A 14883-nucleotide genomic window follows, 5' to 3' on the forward strand; every position below is an offset into this window, starting at 1 on the left:
AGTAATCTATAGATTCAATGCATCCCTATCAAGCTACCAACAGTATTTTTTCAGAGAACTAGAACAAATAATTTCACAATTTGTATGGAAGTACAAAAATCCTCGAATAGCCAAAGCAATCTTGAGAAAGAAGAATGGAATTGGAGGAATCAAGCTGCCTGACTTCAGGCTATACTACAAAGCTACAGTCATCAAGACTGGTACTGGCACAAAGACAGAAATATAGATCAACGGAACAAAATAGAAAGCCCAGAGATAAATCCATGCACCTATGGACACGGTATCTTTGACAAATGAGGCAAGAATATACATTGGAGAAAAGACAATCTCTTTAACAAGTGGTGCTGGGAAAACTGATCAACTGCCAAAATGAAACTAGAACACTTTCTAACACCATACACAAAAATAAACTCAAAATGGATTAAAGATCTAAATGTAAGACCAGAAACTATAAAACTCCTAGAGGAGAACATAGGCAAAACACTCTCTGACATAAATCACAGCAGGATCCTCTATGACTCACCTCCAAGAGTAATGGAAATAAAAGCAAAAATAAACCAATGGGACCTAATTAAACTTAAAAGCTTTTACACAACAAAGGAAACTATAAGCAAGGTGAAAAGACAGCCTTCAGAATGGGAGAAAATAATAGCAAATGAAGCAACAGACAAAGGATTAATCTCAAAAATATACAAGCAACTCCTGCAGCTCAATTCCAGAAAAATAAACGACCCAATCAAAAAATGGGCCAAAGAACTAAACAGACATTTATCCAAAGAAAACATACAGATGGCTAACAAACACATGAAAAGATGCTCAACATCACTTATTATCAGGGAAATGCAAATCAAAACCACAGTGAGGTACCATTTCACACCAGTCAGGATGGCTGCTATCCAAAGTCTACAAGCAATAAATGCTGGAGAGGGTGTGGAGAAAAGGGAACCTTCTTACACTGTTGGTGGGAATGCAAAGTAGTACAGCCATTATGGAGAACAGTGTGGAGATTCCTTAAAAACAACAACAACAACAAAAACTGGAAATAGAACTGCCATATGATCCAGCAATCTCACTGCTGGGCATACACACCGGGGAAACCAGAATTGAAAAAGACACGTGTACCCCTAAGTTCATCACAGCACTGTTTATAATAGTCAGGTCATGGAAGCAACCTAGATGTTCATCAGCAGACGAATGGATAAGAAAGCTGTGGTACATGTACACAATGGAATATTACTCAGCCATTAAAAGAATACATTTGAATCAATTCTAATGAGGTGGATGAAACTGGAGCCTATTATACAGAGTGAAGTAAGCCAGAAAAGAAAACACCAATACAGTATATTAATGCATAAATATAGAATTTATAAAGATGGTAACAATAACCCTGTATGCTAGACAGCAAAAGAGACACAGATGTATAAAACAGTCTTTTGGACTCTGTGGGAGAGGGCAAGGGAGGGATGATTTGGGAGAATGGCATTGAATCATGTATATTATCATATATGTAATGGATTGCCAGTCCAGGTTTGATGCATGAGACAGGGTGCTCAGGGCTGTTGCACTTGGATGACCCAGAGGGATGGGATGGGGAGGGAGGTGGGAGGGGGTTTCAGGATGGAGAACACATGTACACCCGTGGCTGATTCATGTCAATGTATGGCAAAACCATTACAATATTGTAAAGTAATTAGCCTCCAATTAAAATAAATAAATTTATTAAAAAAGGAGAAATATTGGGGTTTTCATCTACTAGAACACTTGGAGGCAGACATCTTGCTTGTGTAATTAGCCCCTACACCTTGTTGTTGTTCAGTTGCTCAGTCGTGTCCAACCTCTTTGTGACCCCATGGACTGCAGCACACCAGGCTTCCCTGTCCTTCACCATCTCCTGGAGCTTGCTCAAACTCATGTCCATTGAGTTGGTGATGCCATCCAACCATCTCGTCCTCTGTCATCCCCTTCTCCTGCCTTCACTCTTTCCCAGCATCAGGGTCTTTTCTGATGAGTTGGCTCTTCCCATCAGGTGGCCAAAATATTGGAGTTTCAGCTTCAGCATCAGTCCTTTCAATGAATATTCAGGACTGATTTGCTTTAGGATTAACTGGTTTGATCTCCTTGCAGTCCAAGGGACTCTCAAGAGTCTTCTCCAATACCACAGTTCAAAAGCATCAATTCTTCAGTGCTCAGCCTTCTTTATGGTTCAACTCTCACATCCATACATGGCTACTGGAAAACCATAGCTTTGACTAGACAGACCCTTGTCAGCAAAGTAATGTCTCAGCAATGTAAAATGGTTTTTAATATGCTGTCTAGGTTTGTCATAGCTTTTCTCCCAAGGTTCCAGTGTCTTTTAATTCCATGGCTGCAGTCACCATCTGCAGTGATTTTGGAGCCCAAGAAAATAGTCTGTGACTGTTTGCATTGTTTTCTCATCCATTTGCCTTATTTCATTTCGAATCAACTCCTCTGTCTTCTCCTTTTGCTTAACCTTCTCTGTCTCTATGAAATTAGGTGAAACAGTTACCTATTCAGATCTTGAAGGGGTGTCATTCTTTGGGAGCATCTCTATTGAGTCTGCTTGTGCTCAGTGGCTTTGGTGGGAGAGCTATATCTGAAGTAATCATGGGTCATGTCTTTCCCCAGGGTGCACTGGCTGCTATCACTTTGGTAGGAAGTGATGGTGGGGATGGAGTGGGTAGAGTCAGAGCCAGGTATGAGCCAGGGCTTCTCCTCCACTTAATAGCCAACACTATCATATCAGGGGCAGGGGTGGGTTCTACACTGCTGAAGCAGAATCCCAGAGATTCAGGTCCATGCTGACTCCATCTCCCACAACTGTGAACTCTTCTTGCCCATTGCATTCCTTGCTCTAATGGAGAGTTGTGCTATGGAGTGAGAGGTGCTGGAGTGGGTGCTAAGTGCCTCTGTGAATGCCAGTAATGTCTGCCCTTGCCCCATTCAGATGTCATGACTGGTCTGAGCCAAGTCTGTGCCTTACAACACTCTCCTCAGCTGCAGCAACCTTCACCCCAATGTATTGCTATGTTGTGGAGCAAGAATAGCCACAGTGAGCACTGGCTCAGACTGGGATGTGTGCTAGGGTGATTATGGGAAACGAGACAGAGTCTTAGGCAGTTTAAATCTTCTTTCTTTGCCTCATTTCAGGAATAAGCATGCATGTGCACACCCTTCATGAATGATGTCTAGGTTTCTTACAGCCCTGCTGTCAGGCACACTACTTTTCAAACCAGCTAAGGGGATTAATCCCCCTGGTGTTAAACCCTGGGGCTAGGGTGTCCAATATGTCATTTGGACCACTCATTTCCTAGTAGGATCTCTGAGCCCTTGTTATCCCACTCCCTTTCCTGTGTCCCCTACTAGGAGTGCAGGTCCTGGCCTGGTCATTTCTCTTTCCTTTGTACCCAATTCCATGTGGATCTGTCTTATACAGCCTTGGTTGTATAAGAGTTTTTATGCCATTCTCTACCCATTTTCAGTGAGAATTGCTCCACGTGTATTTTTTTAAATAAAAACATTACTAACTAAAGTTCATAGTTTACATTAAGGCTCACTCTTTGTGATGTACATTCTATAGGTTTGTCAAATATAAGGTGACATGTATCCATCTTACAGAGTAGATTCACTGCCCCCAAATCCTTTGCATTTTTTCCTTTTCTACAAAATCTGCTTCTGCTAAAAGGTCAACAGAGCTGCTTCTGCTAAAAGGTCAACAGAGCTGCTTCATGGGTGTCCACATTGGAGGCCTGGCAGAGTCTGTGCTATCAGTTGTGGGCACCTTTGATGGGGGATGGGAGAGTGCTCTGGTGAGAGGAGGAGTGTGGAAACTGGCATCGTCACTGAGAAGCAGCTGCAGAGCCAGTGGATTCTATTCTTAAATCATTGGTGGTAGTTAAAAACATTCTTCATCCTGCAGGTATGGAGAGTAGCTTGCTTTTGTGGCCATCATTTGTAGTGTAAGACCCAGAGGATCTGGGGTCTATGTGGCCCACATGTCCTGGCCATTGGAGTTAGAGGGCCATGGCCAAGTTCACATGCATTTATCTTCACTATTTGTGTCTGCACCTTTTTTATTTTTCAAATTAATTACTTTATTTTAATTGGAGGATAATCACTTCATAACACTGTGACAAAAAACACTGTTTTTGCCATACATCAGCATGAATCTGCCATGGGTATACATGTGTCCCCTCCATCCTGAAACTCCTGCCCACCTCCCTCCCCACTCTATCCCTCTAGATTGTCCCAGAGCACCGGCTTTGGGTGTCTTGCATCATGCATCGAACTCGCATTGGTCATCTATTTTACATATGATAAAGTATATGTTTTGAAGTTATTCTCTCAAATTATCCCACCCTCGCCTTCTCCTACTGAGTCCAAAAGTCTGTTCTTTACGTCTGTGTCTCCTTTGCTGTACTGCATGTAGGATCGTCAGTACCATCTTTCTCAATTCCATGTGAGTGAAAGTCGCCCAGTCGTGTCTGACTCTTTGTGACCCCATGGACTATAAAGTCCATAGAATTCTCCAGGCCAGAATACTGGAGTGGGTAGCCTTTCCCGTCTCCAGGGGATCTTCCCAACCCAGGAATCAAAACAGGGTCTCCTCGATTGCAGGCAGATTCTTTACCAACTGAGCTATCAGGGAAGCCCTTTAAATTCCACATATATGCATTATTATACAGTATTTGTCTTTCTTTTTCTGACTTACTTCACTCTGTATAATAGGCTCTAGGTTCATCCACCTCATTAGGACAGACTCAAATGTGTTTCTTTTAATAGCTGAGTAATACTCCATTGTGTATATGTACCAAAACTTCCTTATCCATTAACCTGCCAATGGACATCTAGGTTGATTCCATGTTCTAGCTGTTGTATATAGTGCTGCAGTGAACATTGGGGTGCGTATGTCTCTTTCAGTTCTGGTTTCCTCAGGGTATATGCCCAGCAGTGGGATTGCTGGGTAGTATGTCAGTTCTATTCCCAGTTTTTTTTAAGGAATCTCCACACTGGTCTCCATAGTGGCTGTACCGGTTGGCATTCCCACCAACAGTGTAAGAGGGTTCCCTTTTTTTCACACCCCCTCCAGCATTTATTTCTCAACCTTGGAGAAGTGGCCTTTCTGTTGTGGATGGCCTATGTGTCACAGGAGTACACTTCCCTCTTGTCATCCACAGGCCAGGCATCAGCTGGCCCCAGGGTTGGTCCTGACTTGTTTACAGACTCAGTTCCACTAGCTGAGGAAATGTATTTTTTGCTTGTTTTGTTAGCAGTCTTTTGATGATGGACTTTCGGACTGATGTAAGATGATACTTCATTGTGGTTTTGATTTGCATTTCTCTAATGATGATTGATGTTGAGCATCTTTTCATGTGTTTATCAGCCTTCTGCATGCCTTTTTTGGCAAAATGTCTGTTTAGGTCTTCTGTCCACTTTTTTATTGGGTTGTTTGTTTTCCTGGTATTGAGCTGCATGAGCTGATTTTATATATTGGAAGTTGATTCTTTGTCGGTTGTTTCATTTGCTGTTTTTTTCTCCCATTCTGAGGGCTGTCTTTTCACTTTGCTTATAGTTTCCTTTCTTGTGCAAAAGCTTTTAAGTTTAATTAGGTTCCGCATGTTTATTTTATTTCCATTACTCTGGGAGTTGGGTCATAGAGGATCTTCTGTGATTTACGTCAGAGAGTGTTCCGCCTATTTTTCCCCTAAGAATTTTATAGTTTCTGGTCTTATATTTAGGTCTTTAATCCATTTTGAGTTTATTTTTGTGTATCATGTTAGAAAGCATTCCAGTTTCATTCTTTTACATGTAGTTGACTAGTTTTCCCAGCACCACTTGTTGAAGAGATTATCTTTTCTCCCTTGCATATTTTTGCCTCCTTTGTCAAAGATGAGGTGTCCATAGGTGTGTGGATTTATCCCTGGACTTTCTATTTTGTTCCATTGATCTGTATTTCTGTCTTTGTGCCAGTACCATAACTGTCTTGATGACTGAAGGTTTGTAGTATAGTCTGAAGTCAGGCAGGTTGATTCCTCCAGTTCCATTCTTCTTTCTCAAGATTGCTTTGGCTATTCAAGGTTTTTTGTACTTCCATACAAATTGTGAAATTATTTGTTCTAGTTCTCTGAAAAATACCATTGGTAGCTTGATAAGGATTGCACTGAATCTATAGATTGATTTGGGTAGTATACTCATTTTCACTGTATTGATTCTTCTGATCCATGAACATGATATATTTCTCCATCTATTTGTGTCCTCTTGATTTCTTTCATCAGTGTTTTATAGTTTTCTATATATAGATCTTTTGTTTCTTTAGGTAGATATATTCCTAAGTATTTTATTCTTTTTGTTGCAATGGTGAATGGAATTGTTTCATTAATTTCTCTTTCTGTGTTCTCATTGTTAGTGTATAGGAATGCAAGAGATTTCTGTGTATTAATTTTGTATTCTGCACATTTACTATATTCATTGATTAGCTCTAGTAATTTTCTGGTGTAGTCTTTAGGGTTTTCTATGTAGAGGATCATGCCATCTGCAAACAGGGAGAGTTGTGCTTCTTCTTTTCCAACCTGGATTCCTTTTATGTCTTTTATTCTCTGATTGCTGTGGCTAAGACTTCCAAAACTATGTTGAATAGTAGTTGTGAGAGCGGGCACCTTTGTCTTCTTCCTGATTTTGGAGGAAATGTTCTCAATTTTTCACCATTGAGGATAATGTTTGCTATGGGTTTGTCATATATGACTTTTATTATGTTGAGGTATGTTCCTTCCATGCCTACTTAATGGAGAGTTTTTAATCATAAATGTGTGTTGAATTTTGTCAAAGGCTTTCACTGCATTTATTGAAACAATCATATGGTTTTTATCTTTCAATTTGTTAATATTGTGTATCAGATTGATTTGTGAGTATTGAAGAATCCATGCATCCCTGGAATAAAGTCCACTTGATCATGATGTATGATCTTTTTAATGTGTTGTTGGATTCTTGTTGCTAGAATTTTGTTGAGGATTTTTGCAACTGTGTTCCTCAGTTATATTAGCCTGTAGTTTTCTTTTCTGTGGCATTTTTGTCTGGTTTTTGTATCAGGGTGATGGTGGCCTCATAGAATGAGTTTGGGACTTTTCCTTCCTCTGCAATTTTCTGGAAGAGTTTGAGTAAGATAGGTGTTAGCTCTTCTCTAAAGTTTTGGTAGACTTCATCTGTGATGCCATCTGGTCCTGGGCTTATGTTTATTGGAAGATTTTTTAAATTACAATTTTGACTTCTATGCTTGTGATTGGTTCAGTTTTTCTGTTTCTTCCTGGTTCAGTTTTGGAAGGTTACACTTTTCTCAGAATTTTTCCATTTCTTCCAAGTTGTCCATTTTATTGGCACATAGCTGCTCATAGTAGTCTCATGATTGTTTGTATTTCTGTGTTGTCCATTGTAATTTCTCTATTTTCATGCCTAATTTTATTGATTTGAGCCTTCTCCCTTTTTTTCTTGATGAGCCTGGCTAACAGTTTTTCTATTTTGTTTATCTTCTCAAAGAATCAGCTTTCAGTTTTATTGATCTTTGCTATAGTCTCCTTTATTTCTTTCTCATTTATTTCTACTCTGATTTTTATGATTTCTTTCCTTGTACTAGTTTTTTGGGGAGTTTGTTCTTCTTTTCCTAGTTGCTTCAGGTGTAAGGTTAAGTTGTTCATTTGATGTTCCTCTTGTTTCTTGAGGTAGTCTTGTTTTGGTATGAACTTCCCTCTTAGCACTGCTTCTACTGAATCATGTAGGTTTTGGGTTGCTGTATTTTCATTATCATTTGTTTCTATGCATATTTTTATTTCCTTTTTGATTTATTCAGTGACCTCTACATGTATTTTTGATGTTTTCGTAGGAGAGGTGAGATTTCCTTTCTCCTACTCCACGATCTTGATTGCCTCCCTCTTTTATCTCTTCTATATATGTATAGGAGTGTACCCTGTGAAGCCTACTGGTCCTAGACTTTGTTTGTTGGGAGTTGTTTTGTTAGTGATTCAATTTCATTACTAATAATTGGCCTTCATATTTTCTATTTCTTCCTGATTTGGTCCTGAGAGATTGTGCCTTTCTAGGAACTTATCTATTTCTTCTAGGTTGTCCATTTTATTGGTATATAATTGTTAGTAGTAATCTCTTGTGATCCTTTGTATCCTTTGATATTGGTTGTAACTTCTCTTCCATTTTTGTATGTTTTTGGGACCCTATATCTTTTTTATGAGTGTGGCTAGTAGTTTATCAATCTTGTTTATCTTTTCAAGGAACCAGTTCTTAATTTCATTGATCTTTTCTATTTTTTAAATTCTTAATTTTGTTTATTTATGGTCTGATCATTATTGCTTTGCTTAACAGAACAGGCTGCAGAGAAAGTCTAGGAAAGAATATCTTTGAAAGCTCTCCAAAAATATTGCTACAAGGATACACTGCTTTTAAAATCTGGATTTTAGAGAAGTGAGAGTGGCTGAATGACAATTACATTCCCCTTGTCTGTATGAATAATCTCTTTCTTTGCTTACACAGGCTTCAGTGCACTATCACATCATGAAGTGTGTTCCCCTACCTGCTTTGGAATTCTCTAGTACCAACTCTCATAGATTTCAAAGGAAAATATTAAAGGCATGGTCTATATAGCCAGTAATGTCTGTTGAACTATATAGAGAAAAACTGTTTCTACAGTTACAAAGCACACCTCACAACATGAAACAAGATCAGGGGAATGATATCATCACTTTAATGCCATCATTGCCAGGTCTCCTCAGTGGAAAACAAAACAGTAATTGGACGTCACTTAGAGGCAACCAAGGGGTTAAGAGCCAAAATATACAGATGGCTCATACAACTCAATATTTGAAAAAGAACAATAAAAAAATGGACATAAGACCTGAACAGACATTTCTGCAAAGAAGACATACAGATGGCCAAAAGACACATGAAAAGATGCTCAACATTGCTAATTATTAGAGAAATATGAATCAAAACTACAATGAGGTATCACCTCACACTGGTCAGAATGGCCATCATCAAAAACTACAAATGTAATAAATGTTGCAGAGGGTGTGGGGAAAAGGGAACCCTCTTACACTGTTGGTAAGAATGCAAACTGGTGCAGCCACTATGGAAAACAGTATGGAAACTCTTAAAAACACTAAACTTTAAGGACAAGCAAGCTCACTCCTGAATATATATTAGTAAAGAATGAAAACTCTAATTAAAAAAGACACACCCCCTGTGTTCACAGCAGCACTTTTTGCAATAGCTAAGACATGGAAACAACACAAGTGCCCATCAACAGATTATTCATTTAAGAAGATGTGGTAGATATATACATCAGAATATTACTCAGCCATAAAAAGAATGAAATTGTGCCATGTGCAGCAACATAGATGGACCTAGAGAATATTATGCTTAGTGAAATAAGTCAGAGAAAGACAAGTACTATATGATACCACTTATAAGAGAAATCTAAAAATAATACAAATGAATCTATATACAAAAGAGAAGCAGACTCACAGACATAGAAACAATATTTTCATTAGCAAAGTGGAGGAGGAGGGAGAGACAAATTAGGAGTGTGGGATTAACAGAAGACCATACTTAAAATAGAGAAGTAACAAGGATTTACTGTATAGCACAGGAATTTATATTCAATATCTTATAATAGCCTATAATGAAACATAACACCAAAAATGGAATCATTTTGCTTTACATCTGAAATTAGCAATATGTTTTAAATCAACTATATTTCTATTTTAAAAAAGTCCATGTCACTGAACTCTTTTATTGTGTAATGTAATGTCAGCATATTAAAAAGCAGAGACATTACTTTGTCAACAAAGGTCCGTCTAGTCAAGGCTATGGTTTTTCCAGTAGTCATGTATGGATGTGAGATTGGACTATAAAGAGGGCTGAGTGCAGAAGAATTGATGCTTTTGAACTGTGGTGTTGGAGAAGACTCTTGAGAGTCCCTTTGACTGCAAGGAGATCCAACCAGTCCATCCTAAAGGAAATCAGTCTTGGGTGTTCATTGGAAGGACTGATGCTGAAGCTGACACTCCAATATTTTGGCCACCTGATGTGAAGAACTGACTCATTTGAAAAGACCCTAATGTTGGGAAAGATTGAAGGTAGGAGGAGATGGGGACGACAGAGGATGAAATGGTTAGATGGCATCACTGACTCAATGGACATGAGTCTGGGTAAACTCAGGAGTTGGTGATGGACAGGGAGACCCAGCGTGCTGCGGTTCATGGGTTTGCAGAGTCGGACACGACTGAGTGACTGAACTGAACTAAACTGAACTGAATGTCATTTTACTCTGGCTGTTTTATATGTTTTTTAACATATCTTTGGTTTTAAGATTTGACTTTCTTTGGAGTTTTACTGTTCGGTGTTCACTGAACTTCTCATGCTGTACTGTACTTAGTTGCTCAATCGTATCCAACTCTTTATGACCTCATGGACTATAGCCTGCCAGGCTCCTCTGTCTGTGGGGATTCTCCAGGCAAGAATACTGGAGTGGGCCATCATGCCCTCCTCCAGTGGATCTTCCCAACCCAGGGATTGAACCCAGGTCTCCCTCATTGCAGGCAGATTCTTTACCATCTGAGCCACCAGGGAAGCTCAAGAATGCTGGAGTGGGTAGCCTATCCCTTCTCCAGGGGGATCTTCCTGACCCAGGAATCTAACTGGGGTCTCCTGCATTGTATGGATTCTTTACCAGCTGAGTTACCAGGGAAGCCTGAGCTTCTCATATGTACAAAAATATTTTATTCACATAATTTTGGTTATTATTTCTTCAAATATATTTTCTACTCCAATTTATTTCTCCTCTATTTTTGGAGTTCAAATTACATATATATCAGTATCTTTGGTAATGCTCAATAGCTCCCTCAGTCTCTGTTTATTTTTCCTCAAAGATTTTCCCTTTATATATTTCTGATTAGATATTGTTTATAAATCTATCTTCAATTTCACCATTTTTCCTCTGAAATTTCCATTCTGTTAGTGAACTCATCCAATACACTTTTAAAAATTAATTAATTTATTTTAATTGGAGGCTAATTACTTTTCAATATTGTGCTGGTTTTTGCCATACATCAACATGAATCAGCCATGGGTGTACATGATACTATGTTTTCAGTTCTAAAATTTACATTTGGTTCTTTCTTACAATTTCTGTTTCTCTTCTGAGATTTGTTTTCCCTTCATTCATCACAAGTGTGTTTTCCTGTACATTTTGTGTGTGCTAAGTTGTTTCAGTCATGTCCAACTCTTTGCAACCCTATGGACTGTAGCCTGCCAGACTCCTCTGTCCATGGGATTCTCCAGGTTAGGATACTGGAGTGGGTTGCCATTTCCTACTCCAGGGGATCTCCTCAACCCAGGGATCTAACCTGCGTCTCTTATGTCTCCTGCCTTGGCAGGAGGATTCTTTACCACTGCCCTTTCTGTACCGTATGGAATGTAATTGTAATAGCTGCTTTAATGTTACTCCTCATAATTCTAATATCTGTTTGGCATCAGATGATTTTGTTTTCCCTTTAGAAGGGGACATATTTTCTTACTCTTGGATACTAAGTAATTTTCTGTTTATCCTGGACATCGAATATGTTTTCTGTAGACTCTGTTCTTTTATAATCCTCTGAAAAATGTTGATACTTTTCTTTTAGTAGGCAATCTATTTGGTTAGATTCTGGCCATCAGTTCTGCATTATCTTTTCTATACTATAGTTAAAGTCTCAGTTTAGCTCTCAAAGCCTTTTATTTGCTGGTTTGGATATGTGTGTGCATGTGTGGTTCAGGGTTTAGGCTGAGATTTTTGTGATTCAAATCTCAGTTCATTTCTCAAAACCTTTGATTTGCTTGTTTGGTTGCTTTCTGCACATGCATTGTCCAGTAAGAGTGGTTTTATCCAAAGATATGGGATACTTTCTCTGTCTCTTTTCCTCCTGAGATTTCTCTTTTGCACTGCATCATACTCATGCTCCTTTGAGAGGTTCTTCTGGCCAGAAAAATGGCAGGTTTTCCATCAGAGTTTTAGCTACATGTGCTTCTCTAATCCACAATAAGACAGTTACCTTGCAAGGTTGCAAAAGAAAAAAACCTGAATAGCTCACCCTCTTATGTTTTCACTCTTTTTCACCATTTGCCTCCTTTTTGGTTACTTCTCAGAGTCCTAAAGTGAGATTTTTCTTTTTAAAATTTTGTCCAGTGTTTATAGGTGTAATTAATGGGGGATGCGGTTTCTAGGGAGGCTTACACTTCCATTGCAGAATTGGGTCTCCCAAGAGCACTATATTTTAAATATCATCCTATATTTATATCTCATTCAATATTTACTTTTGTTCAACACTATGTTGATAATTAACCAGTTGTGTCTTTTAATAAAATTTTAGGTTTTATTGTGAAAGACATAAAAGGTAACCTGAATACATGGATAGATATACCATATTTAAGAATAGGATGATGTAGCACTATAAAAACTTTAGTGTCTCCCAAATTTATATATAAATTGATTGATAGCACAGCTAATATTCAAGCTGAATTTTTTTATACATTGATGTACAGACTATAACATATACACTTGCTTCCTATCAAATCCTAACATTTTATAAAGTTGTTTCCAGAGGTGATATTCAAAATATAGCAACCTGTATGACATAGGCACCAACTAATGAGAAAAATCCCTGCCTACTAGTTTCTATGATGTCAATGCCTACCAAGCCCTGCTAGATTTATGTATTTTTAATTACATAAAATATTTTAGAGTTAAAAGATGCTTCTGTACCTCTTTCCAAATCCCATAACTATTTCCCTCCCTGTGCATATTTTACACTATTACAGTATATGTATGTATCTATAAAAATGTATAGCATACTTTCACATGTATATAAATTGTATGATACTGAGCAAAGAGTTGGACATGACTGAAGCAACTTAGCACAAATACATAGTAGGTAAATATCCATTTTGATACATATTTAACTGTTGTATAGTATCTCATTGAATAACTATGCTACAATTTACTTATCAAAATTGCCTATTTCTTTGTTTTAAATTTAGGATAGTGTTCTAATTCTATTAAAAACAATGTTGCAATAAACATTCATTTTCATAGATTATTAGGAACATGTTTCTCTTGGGTACTACATAATAGTGGATTTGGGGATTATACATTTATTTACCTTTAATTTTACTAGATATCATAGTTGGACAAATGTATACTCCCAAAAATACTGAATGGGATTACCTATATTCTGATACTCTCCCTAACAGTATATACTATCAATCTTCCTTTTTAAAAGATTATTTTAGCTTTTACTAATTTAATAGATAAAGTGGTATTTTATTTTATGGTAATTTTATTTCCCTAATTAATGCTTATTGGTTTTTAATCAGGCCAGTCTCAAGTTCTGCTCATTTCTTTTTAGTAGATTCTTTTTCTGAGGATTCTTAGATGTAGTCAACATACCCTCATTCGCTATACTTTTCTAACCTGTGCCCTCTGCAGAAGTTCTACCCATAAAAACTTGGTACCAATTTCTGTATAGGTATGCTTTTGGCTGCAAACAGAAAATTCAACTCAAAACTGAATTAAAAAGGGGGGGGTGTTGTTGTAATATATATTAGGAAAGTTTGGGGATGGCAGCAGATTTAGGTATGGCTTAATGTAAAAACAAAAAGTGACAATGAAAAAAATGAAATAAAAGGAGGAGAGAGTGAAATAGCAGAAGAGGAAATGTAATATTTTGTTCTGATGTCTATTCTGTGAGTTAGGACATGAGTTCTGGGGTCTCAGAGGTGAATCCGATCTGCATGATGGATCCACAAGAAGCTCACCATCCAGAAGGCAGGACAGAGAGTAAACCAGTAAACAGAGAGCTCTCATCCAGTTTGTTAAGTGCTCTGACAGAGTCATGCAAAAGAGTAAGGGGGAAGGAAAGACTAACTAAACTTAGAGTAGTCTCAGAAGCTTATTTTGGAGAAAGCAGCATTTGTTCCAGTCTTTATAGGAAGGCAGACCTTTTATAGGCAGGCATGGTGTGTGGGAGAGGGGAACAAAGACATTCCAGGTAGAGGAACAGTTTGAGCAAAGGTGTGGCATTGGCAGAATGCAGAACATGAGTCATCCAATTGTGAGTGAGGCCTGTGAGCCTGGCAGAGGCCAATCATGGAGAGCCTTGAATGAATGATAGGCTAAGGAGCTTGGATTTAAACCTGCCAGTCAAGTCAGACACAACTGTGCTCAACAAATAATTAATGACTGAGCAAATGAATGCCTGAGAAGAACTTTTTCCCCCGCACTGGGGAGCAGTGCTCCATTCCACAAGAGAGACAGGCTAAGCACTTGCTTAGTGTACCAGTAAAGACACAGCACCAGTAAAAGTTTTCAGCCAAGTGGATATGCATTAAAAGTATTAACATAGTCATTAGGGGATAAATTTAAAAAATTGGTAGACTTTTTTACATTTACTGTTTTTATTCTGAATTACATATGATGCAGGGGCACCCTAACTTTTAGCATTTAGAGCCTCTAAATGTCTTAATTTTGTCCTACTTGAACAATAGAAATGAATAAGATCTAAGAGCTTACCCCAGAGCAGCTCCTGGGGCGAGAGACCCAGACACACAACACACTATGTAATTAGTGTCGGCATAGAGGGGGCTGTAAAAAGTGTTGGTGTGGGAGCCCAGAGAAGCATGGTCCTAGGGAGAATAGAGGAGTCAAATAGGAATGGGGATACAGGATGGGGATAGAGAAATCAAAAGGAGAATAGAAGAGAGTGATTGCTGAATAAGAGATAGTAAGCAGAAAAGATATCACATGGGGAGAAAAGAAAGCTGAAAGCA

The sequence above is a fragment of the Cervus elaphus genome, chromosome X, assembly GCF_910594005.1.
Source record: "Cervus elaphus chromosome X, mCerEla1.1, whole genome shotgun sequence".
NCBI classification, from domain to species: Eukaryota; Metazoa; Chordata; class Mammalia; order Artiodactyla; family Cervidae; genus Cervus; species Cervus elaphus.